The 13,849-nt window shown below is 36.8% G+C and overlaps 1 protein-coding gene across 1 annotated transcript in view; it reads left to right on the top strand.

The window, feature by feature from the left end:
- Positions 1 to 4,895: 4,895 nt before the first annotated feature.
- Positions 4,896 to 13,849, top strand: part of GOLGA1 (golgin A1) — a 2,378,923-nt gene continuing 2,369,969 nt past the window's right edge. The window contains exon 1 of the mRNA XM_044058132.1: positions 4,896 to 5,089. The gene's annotated coding sequence lies outside the window, so the exon portion shown is untranslated. The remainder of the gene's footprint in view (positions 5,090 to 13,849) is intronic.

The raw sequence follows: 13,849 nt of genomic DNA, 5'->3' as shown, positions 1-13,849 counted from the left end.
CCTCCTGCACAAAGGTGGAGCATCCACCAATCCAGAAAATTATAGCCCTAACAGCCTAACGAGCCTGATCTGCAAGGCCATGGAACAGATTCTCATGGACCTCATTAACAAGGATATTGGCAACCTCCAAAAACTCGATCCTGTACAGTTTGGTTTTGTCAAGGGGTGGTCATGCCTGTTAAATTTGGTCAACTTCTTTGAGACAGTCACCAAAGCCATGGCCAAAGGGAAGATGGTGCACACCACCTACCTTGACCTGGCCAAAGCCTTTGATACTATTCCCCACTCAGATATAACAGATAAACTCTCTCAACTAGGCATCAATTCATATGTTACCAGATGGATAGCAAACTGGTTCACTGATGAAGCCCACCTAGTCAAAATAGTTGAAGCAACCTCAAGCAGTAGACCTGTAATGAGTGGCGTACCCCAGGGATCAGTTTTGGAGCATCTGTTTGGGATATACTTTTCTGAGGTGCAGGCCAAAATGAGTGGACTATGGCTGACCAAGTTTGCAGATGACTACAAGCTGGGCACTGTCATCATTTCCTCTAGTGATGTAGACATCCTCTAATAGGGTCTCACCCAAACAAATGACTGGTGCCAGCAACATGTCCTCAAACTGAATGTCAAATAAAAGCATCATTATCCCCTTTGCACAGAGTGATGTCTCCACAAATTATCACATTAATAACAATGTCCCAAGCATGCAATCAGTCATGAGGGACTTGGGCACCCAAATTAAAAGCAAACCGACTTCTGACAACCATACTGCCTTTGTTGTACAGAAAGCTTTCTACATGGCCCACCTCATTAGTAAGGGTATCTCACCCAGGGGACAAGAAGGTCATAACATCCCTGCATTCTTCCCTTATAAGACCCATTATTGAGTACAATGCCCCTTTAGGCATGTACCTCACAAAGCACATGCAGCAGCTGGAGAGACTACAGCAGTTCCTCACAGGAGAATCCAGGGCCTCAAACATCTATCCTACATAGATAGGCTAAAGGCCCTGTCCCTCTACTCAGTCTCATACAGACCCTTAGAGATGTCCTCTGTCTGGCATACAAAGCAATCTCAGACCCAACCTTGATGGGACTGCTGCATATCCACATGTCAAGCTCCACTTGAATAACCCGCAAGCATGACCTCAACCTGATCTGTGACATCAACAGGACTTGTGGCAGGACAGTTTTGTGTCCCGGAGACCCCCCCCTTCTGTGGAATATACTTCCTCTCCATGTCAAGCAGAGTACTTCATTAACCCTTTAACTTCTCGGAACATGGGCTAAAATCTTTGCTAGGCTTGTAAGGGCCTCAGGGCCAATAGCCTAGTAACTTCCTATGATCCTATGCAGTTCTGTCTTATGAAGCATGTTATTTCAGGTAGTATTAATGAATCTGGTAACATACAATATACAAAAAGCTTCAAAGTTCACATGAAGAAGCTTCAAATTTCAGTTCAGATATTTTCAAATATTTTATATGATTTGCAATGTAAGTTATATGAGATCTTGTACATTCACATTTCTGCCACATGGGGACATGTAATACATATCCTTATAAGTAATTTAAATATATTTCTCTCTTATTGGACCACTAATATTCTACCCTATTCTATGTATCTGTTGTATTTCTAAAATCTCCCATTATAGAGCTATTTAATCATCGGCTCTCTATTAGAGATTATAGTATGTGTATATATTTAACTTACTGCTCTTATTAATTTTGCATAATGGATATTACATTCCTTGTGCATATGCATGTTATTCACATTTATTCTTATTAATTCTAGTATTACAAGCAATCTTGACTATATATAAAAGAACTCCTGCTCGTTTCATTTGAATGTGTGTTTAGCCCTTGGAAACTGCTGTTCTGATCTAATCTTCACAACCTGATATTAGAGTTTGATTACAACATCTGAAAATGAAAACTCAACAGCATGCAACAGCTGCTAATTTCTTCTGCAAGTTTCTCATTCTTCTTAATTCTTTTAAACTGTTATAATTAGTAACAAAATCTAACTTGTCTGTCCATTAATATGTACAGTTAGAGTTAATAACAGTACAGTATAGGCCAACATTCAGCAAAATGTAAGCAAATTACATCAGCAACAGCTCAATACAAAAATTTCTATAGTAACAAATTCTTCGCTCAAGAAAAACAGAGATGCTATTTGCAGTAGATTTCTCACATATATACTTAAAAAAAATAAAAAAGAGGATTCCTTTCTGTTTTCACAGACATCAGTGATGAACTTCGACCTAGTTTTCTTCAGAACAGCTCAAGGTGGGAAGCAAGGCAGGCAATAATCCAGCATTCTGACACAAGTGAAACATTCTTTTGTTCTCAAGCTTTTTTAAGTGTTACCTGCTTCATAAACAACTTGTGAAAGGAGTGTGCTACACAGGAACACAGAAAACAAAATTACCGGTACTTCAACACTTCTAATTAGCACATTAATTAGATTTGACATTCAGTTAATTCAGCAATGCACATACTAAGCAAAGTTTCACAAATAAAATTCTTAACTTATAATTTAATGATATTTTCTTACAGGAAATATTTAACATTTATAAATAGATGTATATGTTTAGTTAAATGAAATATATTAAGTCTTTAACTACAAATATAGTAAAACAGTAAAAATAACCATTTATATTCCTTATCACGAAAAATGTTTTAGCTTAAAATATAAATACATACATACACTTTGAAGCTTAAAGTCCAATACACATGTTTTATTAAATAAATCCATAAAAGTCCTGTAATCAGATAAGTCACTTGTTTTTAAGATTTTTAATTTTAGAAGCAGTTTTCCAGGAATTCAGCTCACTCTGTCTCTTGAGGGCTATACTGTTCCAATCCATTTCTTTAGTATATTAATGATTTTACTTTTGTTAATGAAAGCGGATGCCTCCTCCAGTGTGTCAAAAAATATAGTTCCTTCAGACAGAAATAATTTGATCTTTGCAAGAAACGCCAAAGTGGCTTTAATATTGCTTTTTATATTCCTTGATCGGGGTAAGCAGGAGTTTCTTTTATTCATTACCTTACTGGAATAATCTTTTTCAAATCTGACTACAAGTTCACCTATTTCATTAGGTGGAATGCAGCATGATGTTTTTAATATTTGATCTTTTTCTAAACTAGTAATAAACTTAACTATAATTGAACATGGTGGTGAGTTTTCCTTCTTCAAATGCATCTCCGGGATCTATGTGCTCTTTTAATTCCAAAGGATAAAGTTTCAGGTAGCAATAATATTTTATGTAGCCAGGTCGTTAAGTTTATTATATTGTCTCCCTCATACTTTTCAGGTATGCCATAAATTCTAATGTTATTTTGTCTCACTCAGTTGTCTAATTCATCAACTTTATCTATGAGCCAGTTATTTTCTTATAAAAGAAAGTCAGTCTGAGACTCACCTTCAGCTATTTTCCGTTCATGATCATTTAAACTTCTTCCTTGCTGCTGATTTGTGCCCTTTGTCGTTTCATAAGAATTTAAAAATGTTCCATCTTCTTTCTGGTCTCTTCTATGAAACTTTCTATTTTGGTATCCAGTTTGTCCATTTTAAGTAATACATCCTGCATACTACATATTAGTGACCGGATTTATTTTTTAACACAAGGATCCTGAGTACGATTTCTTGAGTGGCTCATGTTGAAGTCTCTTCAAAGCAGTTGAAATTCTAACAGGAAAATTACATATTTTTAAGAAAGTGTAGCTATAAACCTTTTCTCTATTAGTGAATAAAAAAATAGCTAAAATGTATCTCCAGTTTTTAATGTTTGTTTATATTATCAGTGAGGGAAAAGTGTTGTCACAGAGTTTCACTCAGTTAGCCATCTTGGCCACGCCCTACACAGGATTTTTTTAAACGGATATCTGTGGTAAATATAACAATCATTTTAATTCAACAAAAGAACGTTTTAAGTAAAAATGGCATATTATAACCACCCTGTCAGCTTCCTAGTTGAAGATGTTAGTCAGCTATTAAGTGCCACATTTTGACCATGTATTCCATGAAGGTTGCGAGCTATGAATGTGAATCAATATAAGCATTTTTCAGAAGTAAACGAAACCTATAAATTATTAGTGCCATTGTTTATTATACACAGGCTTCCGCATTTTCTCCCCAAATCGCCAGTTTCAGGAGGGATTAAGAGTGACACAGATCAGCCTTTTGTGTCCCAGTCGGGACAACTGAGAGGTACGAGAGGAAAAATATAAAGCGAATTAATGCCGAGTCACCCCATGCGAATATGACCACATAGTCTAGTCTCTGTATGCACTAACAAATCCGTTTGGTTGTCTTACAATAATTAAACATGAAGCATTTAACTACGGTCAAGAAGGCAGACCATATTTTCAGTACAACATAGTTAACAGAAGAAAATACAACACTACCAAGTTTATCGTATATGCCATTTCCGTACATACTAAAACAACTACTGAACTTGAATAATTTTGGGTCTTTACTAAAGTGCCAGTTCTCATTCCCACTACTTCCTAAAGCTAATTCCACTCTACCTACAAAATTCGCCTCTAACTCTACCCACTCTTTTCACGTTAACGTTGACTGGTGCCTACAAAGAGATCCTATAAAGGCCACCTCCCCTCTCAAATTCCTGCTGTTTTACAGTGTAAAACCATATTCTAACATTTTAATGAATTTATCATCTTTGCGACTTTGTAAACTATGTTGAACCTCTACATTGTGTTGAAAAAAACAGTGAAATGCGTTTCACTTAGTGTTAATTCTGTAGTAAAAAGTACATTAAGAAACGCCTTCCTTTTACGTCAGAGGTGTAGCTTATCACGCCAGCCGCGTCGTAAAGATGATTACTTGCCATCGGGGCTTGCTTCTCTGACTGCGCAGGTGCAAGGTTTTCCTTGCTTGGGTTTCTGTAGCTGTCGTGTCCAAATGATTTCGGAGAGAAGTTTAAAGCACTTGGTGGGGATTTAAAGTTTGGTCATGCAGGATTCCACGAAATTGTCATTGCCAGCAATTGATCGGGAGTTTTTCTCTCTGTCCTCTTGTTGACAGCAATATATATATATATATATACACAAGTAGAGGTATGGGGGTTTCTCTGTTTTACTGAGCAATTTAGTTTTAAGTATATGTTTTTACTGCATTGTGTGCAAAGTACCATTAAATAATAATAATGTGTAACTTGACCGTCTGAATTTACTTTCCTTACTTTGCATGGCTTGATAATAGCTGAAGTACTCATCATATCACAAAGATTAAAATAACAGTGTGTTAATGATAAATATTTGTAAAGCAGGCCGTACGTACTTCTGGCATTTCAAAACATTAAAGTGTATGCAGTGGATATTCCACTGCTACTTTATGTTTTCTTGAATGCGCTTCCCACTTCATCTTTCATTCAGTTGATTGTAGGGCAGGCCCTCAAAGCTTCACGTATGTTTACGAATTCAGGGAAGTCCAGCCTTTTCTAAACAATGATTGGAAGTCTTATTAACTATAGCTGTTTTAATTGGGCATGCTTAACGTCAAATTAAAACAGCTGTTTTATTCTGTCATATGTAATGTGTGTTTAAAGCTAGTGAATGTTGGTTATTCCCATTTAATATCTCCAAGCCTTTTGGGGATATTTATACCATGACGGGAATTAAAGTTCATAAAAGTACCATTGTTTCAGTCTTCAGTGTTAGCTAGAAGTGATCTTGTCAGCATCCAGCGTATGTCTAGCAATGATGTTTCCCGCAATTCTTGGGGAGTTGCATGTATCTGTAGCATATCGAAGTAGATTGTAAATTATTTTTTACAAGACCTGTTGCTACTACTACTATTGGAACTGACTGACTGGGTGTCCTTCTTCCACATAGAACCTCTTTCTGCCTACAAATCCTGGTATTTTATGACTTTGTGTCTGTTTCTGTACTTAAGACACTGTAGTTAGGGTTACCACCTGTCCCACTTTGCGAGGGACAGTCTCTCTTTGGGCAGTTATGTCCTGACAAAAAATATTAAAAATGGCAAATGTCCTGAGATTGTAGGACATAATTATGTCCCATATTGTATGTAATAGTTGCATAAAATAGTTATTTCTGTATCTAAAATACCTAAATGTTACAAGAAACAGAATAAGCAACTAAACTGCTACAAGAATAAGCTTTTATTTAGACAAAAAAGTTAAGTTCTGTCCTTTGTACTGACCGTAGGTATGTTTCGGCCTGTAAAAATCTGATGTGTGTCCTGAAAAAGTCTCACTTTGGCCATTTGAAAAGGTGGCAACCATAACTGTAGTCACTGGGTGTAGCAATTTCAATGATCAGTGCTTTTTTGTTTTGTTTTCATGGACTACTAAATCTGGTTTGCTCACATCTATTTTCTGAACTGTTGGTAATGGGTGATCCCATGTGATATAAACTTTGTTTTCTATTAAGCTTTGCAGCTCATGTTTCCAGTGTATTTCTGCTACTTTAATTATGTTTGCACAATCCCCAGTGCAACATAATGCCTGTCAGTATTTTGTCCTTCTGCTATTAGTATATCATCTCAACCAGCAATAAGATGTGTGATTGTTTCCAATTCAGTTTTACAAAACCTACATTTGTCTTTCTCTCACATGTTCAATGGACTTTGCAAAGCAACGTGTATTTAGTCCAGCATTTTGGGTTGTCAATATTAACCTTTTGTTTTAAATTCACCTCTCCTTAACCATTCCTACGTTCAATCCTGATCAGTATGAAGTTGTTCCAAGAGCTTTCAGTACTTGCAACTATATGCATTTTCACATTTCTTGCCTTCTCATCTGATCCTTCACCATATTTTTTCTTTTGTTTTTTTTTTTTTTTTGCAAATTCAGTTGATGCCTGATTTTTATGTATTTCTGGTTTGATTTCCCTTCCCGCTTGACTCAGATATGCATCTGCTAAACTAAGCAGGGAAGTCATCTTAAACTTATTCTCCTCATGTTTCAAAACTTTCATTATGTTTGGGTGTGAGATGACAGTTTTACAAAAATGTCATTTTGTTTGTTGTTCTGATCGAGCTGCTGAAGCTGCAAATAAACACAGAGAGTTGTTTAGAAGATGTACAACTACGTAGTGCAGTATAAAAGTAGTAATTTCTGAGTTTTATGATTGTTTCATGTTCAGTGTTGTACCGTCCATCACTTGTCAGCAAGAGGCAATATTCATTGATAACTGTGCTTCTATGGCCTGCCTTCTAGATTTCTGCTGTACATTGTTCTGGAGGTTCGTATGATATATAGACCTTTCTGGCAACTTTTTTTTCTTCATTTCTTTGGAATATCTTTCTCAGTAGCGAAACTTGTACAAGTATAGTCAGAATGCATAATCTTTTGTTATTAATATAGAGGATAGTAAACATATGAAATATGTGATGGGTTTTATTTTAATGTGACTGTGAAAAACTGTGATTTCTACATCACTGTAAAGGGTGGGTATGTGTGGTGTTTGTGTCAGTTATACATATACTATAGCTGACAAGTTCAAAGACTTCATTTAAGACTAAAGTAATTTTTAAAGGAAGACATGGGTGACACTAGAATTTCAGTGGACTCAACTAACATTTGTCAGTATGTCACACAACTAGTAAGGCCAAGATTAATTTTGATTTTTTTTTCCTACTTGTATCAGAAGTGGAACTGACATTTGTAAAAGAGTTATTGATTGACCTGTGTTTATATTTAAGTAGGTACACCAGTTAGACAAATGATTGATGATCAGGGAAAATGTAAGTTTGCTTCTACAGGTTGTCGATGCCCTTGTAGATCAGCTTTTTATTTCTTTCTCATGTTTATTGGTTGCATTTTTAATTTTTTGTCTTATTTTTATCCTGTGATTTTTAAGACTTTTTTCCCCTTATCTCTAGTCCATTGTTCGTTCTGCATGCATGGTTTGTATTTGCTTGTCGTAACTTAGTGTCCCATTATATTTTTGTTTTCATTCACTAGTTTTAGCCACTTTTAGTGGTCTGCTTATTTTTTGACAGCATTTACTTGCATATTTATGAAAACATGTAATGCATCCTTTTATGTATCAGACTGCTTGTGGAAGCAATTCTTTGCAAGTGTGACTTAATCTAATTATCATTTATTTGTCATTTTTGTAGAATAAAATGGGTACAATATGTTTTGGATAGAAGAAAAAAATCTTACCATCAAAAATCTTAGATCATACTTACATTGTACATTCTGTTTTTCAAAGTTGTATGCTGTCTGCTATTGGGGGGGGGGGGACTCTCTCCACAGGACCATTGAATGTGCATTTCATACTGGGTAACTGCAGTAATGGCTGGAAAAAATGTTTACTTTTTAAGAGATAAATTGTCAGGCATTGTGTTTTCGAGGTTTTGATTTGTGATGCATAGCTTGTCAGTACAGAATCAACTTCTGGGCAGTTATATACCTTTCATTTTATTGAAGTCTGTGCTTAGTTGAAAGTTGAATTATGTGATGATGTTAACCTGGATATTCTCAGATTTAAATCTTGTCTTTGCTTTTTGGAAATGTTTGTGTTTTAGGCACAGAACAGTGTTGCGCTACGGGGGTTTATCTTTCTTTCTTGTGTAATATTTTGCATACTTTTCTTTACCAGCATGTTTATTGTTTATTTAAGACACCTGGCCAAAATTCTAGCCTGGAGTATTGCTGACATACTGCACTTGCTAGGGCAGAGTTGGAAGTGGCATAGGAACACTTTTTTTTTTTGTTCCTTTTTAAATGTCTACTTTGCTTTATTTACATCCATGGCATGGTAAAATATACATACATGGAGTCGAGTCATACAGTCCACTTGAAATTTGAACAATATTTTTAATTAGGATTTGTGAATGCCATCAGAGATTATTATAACACATGGTCATATTTTTTGTGAGGTGGTGGTTTCCTCTGTCTTTCTCCTGTACAAACTGACCAAAATGGGGGGGGGGGGTACAACATTACTGAAAATTCTTAACAACTTTTCATGGTTTCTGACAAATGTGCATTCCTGCCTGGTTTGACACTTCATATAATAAAAGTACACCACCTCAGTCCATCCATTTGTAAAATATGATAAAATATTGAGCCTCTTTATTCCACTTGTTGAAATATTCCAGGGGTAAAGAACTTAAAAAGTGGTGCATATTAATGAAAGCAAAATGAATTAATTAATTTTAAACAGGAATTGTAATACATATATGTGGTATAATTGTATAAGAATAGTTGAGGACACAACAACAATGTAAACGATATAGATTCGATATGTTTGTCTAAAATCTATAATATTTTTTGCACACACACACATAGTGTGTATGCATTTCTGTATGTGTGTGTGTAATCTCATTAAAAACTTAAAATCATTGGCATTGAGAAAACTTGTTGAAATACCAGTATGCTCTTTGGGGATAATTTGCATATATCCCATGCGTGTCCACTACAGGAGATTAAAGGTATTACTCAGCGAAGACTGTAGCATGACTTGGTCTTTCTTGCAGTTTTTTATGGCTTTGCTGTGTGACCTTTTTTTATCTTTTTGGTTTATTTAATTAGATATATTGATATAGTGGGACTTGATCAATGGCTGTAATGCTGCTGTCACTAATGTCAACATGCTTCTGTGTGTGCTGCAAGGCTCTTCATTGGAATATGCAAATCATAAAACAGAGTTCTTGCAGGGGGGCAACCCCACAGTACTCCCCTGATAATTACTTTATTACAAGTTGGAGATCACACAATCCGTGTGGAAAGGGCATATTCTCCATCCGTTGGGATTTTCCTATGTTGCATATTTGTCGACAGTCTGTTCTTTTAGCTATACTGGGTTGTTGACAAAATGTCACTCAACTTAAGCTAAAATAGAGTACTGCAAAGAAACCCATATATTATGTAATGTGTAAATTAATGTGTTGTGTGTGTGTGTGTGTGTATATATGTGTATATATATATATATATATATATATATATATATATATATATATATATATATATATATATAATATACACACACACACATATGTGTATATAAAATGTAATACCAGTCGGAAATAGTTGGATACAGCAGCACTCCATCTGCTATATATACATTCAGAAATAGTAGAGGACGCAACACTACATATTCTCTACAGATACATACTCCTCTAAAGGGAGGAAAAGGGCAGAGATGTGGAGGAAGGGTAGTGAACCAAGGGAAGTGTATAATTGCATGTGAATATTAAGTGGGATGATTTGTATATTATGTAGAGTGAATAATGAGGGTCTATTTTTCTTCCTCTAAGAAGGCATTTATTTTGGTTGGTTTCATAGGTATGATTTAAGTCTGAAATAATGGACATGGGGCAAATTTATTTTGAGGGTAGTGGAAAGGTATTAAAGTTTTGGCCCTAGGCTAGAGAATCAGTGCATGATTAAGAGTATTCATGAAGTTTAAAACTGATTAATCTCTTGATATTGAAACACCCCTGCGTGCTTGTGTAATGTATGCGGTACAAGGAGCGATACAAGCAGTATCTCTGACAGGGAAGTATGTGTGTTTTCCGCATGTGTGTAAAAACATTTGAAGGTATTGTACACTATTAATCAATTATGTCATGTAATGTATTACGAAAGATACTATGAAACTTTAAGTTAAACTTTTTAAATGCAAAACAGTGTTCTTTAATCCTGAAGTTGATGTTGAGACTATATATTAGTCTCTTTCCAATGGGGTATATGTTACATCAACCCATTTGTTGGAAACTTCACAAAAAGTTTTTTTTTTCTTTTTCAGTACTGCTGTACTGCTGCTTCATCTCACACCCCACTTTCAGTCTTCCAAAAGGTACTTGTGGAAGCCTCTGACAACGGAATCTAGTTTCATCTTTGGAGTGCAACTCCTGATCTCTAGCTTTTTTCCTTGGCTTTGAATGTGTGAGTCCTGTCTATTGTTGCTAATGCGTCTACAAGCAGTCTTAGCTTCATTTTGAAATGAGACCTTAAGGAGACTGCATACATCAGCTTGAACTTTACAGTTTTTTGCACAATATGTCTGCATAGTAGTAAGAAATTACTATTACTGCACAGTTGCTAGTGCAGAAGAATCATGATCAACAAATACCTTTTCCTCTTTCGATGCTGTTTGGTTCTTTTTCAGGTATGGAGACAAGACATTCTGTTGAAAACCAGAATATTGCAAGGCAGATGTCTTCAGCTAACCATGTGACTTTTCCACTTCCTGTAATGGCTAACAAGCCAGCTTTGCCTTACTGTAGTATAGGGTTACCACCTTTTCAAGTGCCCAAATTGTTACATTTTTTTTTTTTTTTTTAGAAATGTGATATTTTGCTAGTGCAGAGGACTGAGTTTCACTTTTTTGCCAAAATAAAAACTTATTCTTATAGCATTTGAGTCGCTTTTTGTCAAAAGATTTTAATGCTCTTAACATATACTGGAAGAATCACGCAGATAAAAGTAAGCAAAAAGGTTTATTTTACATGCATGGAGACATGCTACAAAGTACATGGTATGTCAGCAGTCTAAATTCTGTACATTTCACATGGGTTTTTATACCCTCTCATGCACGTACACAGTGACTGGTTACTAGACAAGGAATTTCACTCAAAGCTATAAATTCACATCCTGGAGCCTTAGATGGTCAGAGGTCAGGCGCAAGATAAGCTTGTGCCTGGATCAAGGTATCATCTGTGCATTCCTCTTTGGTCAGCAAATCCTTTAGAAGAAACACAACTTATTTTAGCTTATTTCTTGGCACGCAATGCAGTTTCACATTTTAACCCTTACTATACATGATACAAAGATGTTGAACACAAAGATTCTTACTACATTTCCCCCCTAACAACACTTTGTATCATCAGTAATACATGTTATTCATACAGTTTTTCGCATGACTCGTGTTCTGTATATTCAGAATAATAATGTGTCTCGGCCATGAGTTTACGTAACTTGCCTTTGAGAATGCCATTATGGCATTCAACCAACCCTGCTGACTGTGGGTGGTAGGCACAGTCTATCTGACAAACGGCGGCCAGCTTTTGAATAACTTGGTTTACGAAATGTGTGCCATTATCAGAATAGATGCGTGTAGGTAGCCCAAAATGAGGGATAATGTTATTCGTAAGGGCCTTGGCTACCAACAGTGCATCTGGGTGTGCTACCGGAAAAGCTTCAACCCATTTTCTAAAAGCGTCAATAATGACTAACACAAATCGCCTCTGTTGAACAGGAGTTAGTTCAATAAAATCATACAGATTGTGTGAAATGGATACAGAGGCAGCGGAAAAGCTGCTGGGGTGATCCGCCCCCCACCACCATGGTATCGTGCACAAAGCAGGCACGATAAACAAAATCATTTAGCGTATGCTATAAAGCCCTTGGTCCAGAAAATTTGCTGGATCATTTGAACCATAGCAGCAGGGCGCAGATGAGATGGGCCATGTGTCACTAATGAGGCATACCTAAAAAGGTTTGTTGGCAAGACATACTTATCATTTGGACCTACAAAAACTCCCTGCTTTTGAATAGCCCCATATTTAATTCATCGCTGTTTTTCCTGAACTGTACTAAGTTCCTGCATTACCTGTAAAGTTTGTAGATCAAATTTATCTGTAGGGTGAAGTTCCTTTTGTGTGGTCCCGAGTGCAAAGGTAGAGGTTAAGGCTATACTTTTTGCAGTTTTGTCAGCCAGTGCATTTCCAAGTGATACTGGAGCCTTGGCATTTGTGTGCGCTGCGCACTTACAGATGGCCAGACCCCATGGCAGTTGGACAGCTTGTAAGAGGCTAAGGATTAAATCCTTGTGGGTTATTTTCTTTCCTGAGGCCGTAACCATTCCCCTATTTTTCCATTGCTGTGCAAAGACATGGACCGTGGAAAAAGCATACTGACTATCTGTGTAGATAGTAACTGCCTTATCCTTGGAGATGGTGCATGCTCTGGACAAAGCAATCAATTCGGCCGCTTGCGCGGACAGGCTCCTGGGGAGGGGTTTTGCCTCTAGTACCTCAGTCTCAGTCGTGACTGCATACCCCACTTGTGTGATACCTGCCTCATTCTTACGTGCTGACCCATCTACAAACAGGGTCCAATCTGAATTTGCCAAAGGTTGGTCCTTAAGGTCTGGTCTTGGTAAGACATTAGAGTGTATTAAATCTAAACACACGTGAGGGGCACCATCGTCAGCTGTAGGTAACAGCGTGGCTGGATTAAGAGTGGTGCATCGCTCAATGGTCATGTGTGGTTGTGATAGTAACGTTGTCATGCAGGATAAATGTCTGCTAGGAGAGAGAAAGGTAACTTTATCCTGTAGTAGTATTACCGTGACAGAGTGCGGTACTCGTAAGGTAAGGTCATGAAACAAAACTAGGGTTGCAGACGCTTGCACAGCCTGTGCGGCTGCGACTACCGCTTGTACACAGTGTGGCAAAGATCGTGCCACTGTGTCCAATTTACTGGAATAAAAAGCTAATGGTCTCAACTTATCCCCATACGTTTGCAACAGAACCGATGTCATAAAGCCCTGCTTACAATCTACTGTCTGAACAAAGGGTTTTGTATAGTCAGGGAAACTTAAGTGTTGCAGATCCTGCTATCAATTGTTTTACCCTAGTAAATGCCTGTATTGCCTTATCCGTCCATTTCAGCGCGTCATGTGCTGCCATGGGAAGTGCGAAAATAAGTTCCGAAAGTGGATTTACTTCCTCTGCATAATTGGGAATCCAACTACAACAGAAATTTGTTATTCCTAAAAATGACATAATTTCTTTTTTTTTGTGCTGGGCATTGGTGCCTGTAAAATAGCTTCTTTTCTACAGTTATCTAGTTGTCTACCAGCAATTGAAATGGTATAGCCTAGATACCGTACTTC

The sequence above is a fragment of the Protopterus annectens genome, chromosome 16.part0 (genome assembly GCF_019279795.1).
Source record: "Protopterus annectens isolate FY-2018-M chromosome 16.part0, PAN1.0, whole genome shotgun sequence".
Classification (NCBI taxonomy): Eukaryota; Metazoa; Chordata; order Ceratodontiformes; family Protopteridae; genus Protopterus; species Protopterus annectens.
Note: the sequence above shows the minus strand (reverse complement) of the source record. Positions and strands in the feature narration are given on the sequence as shown.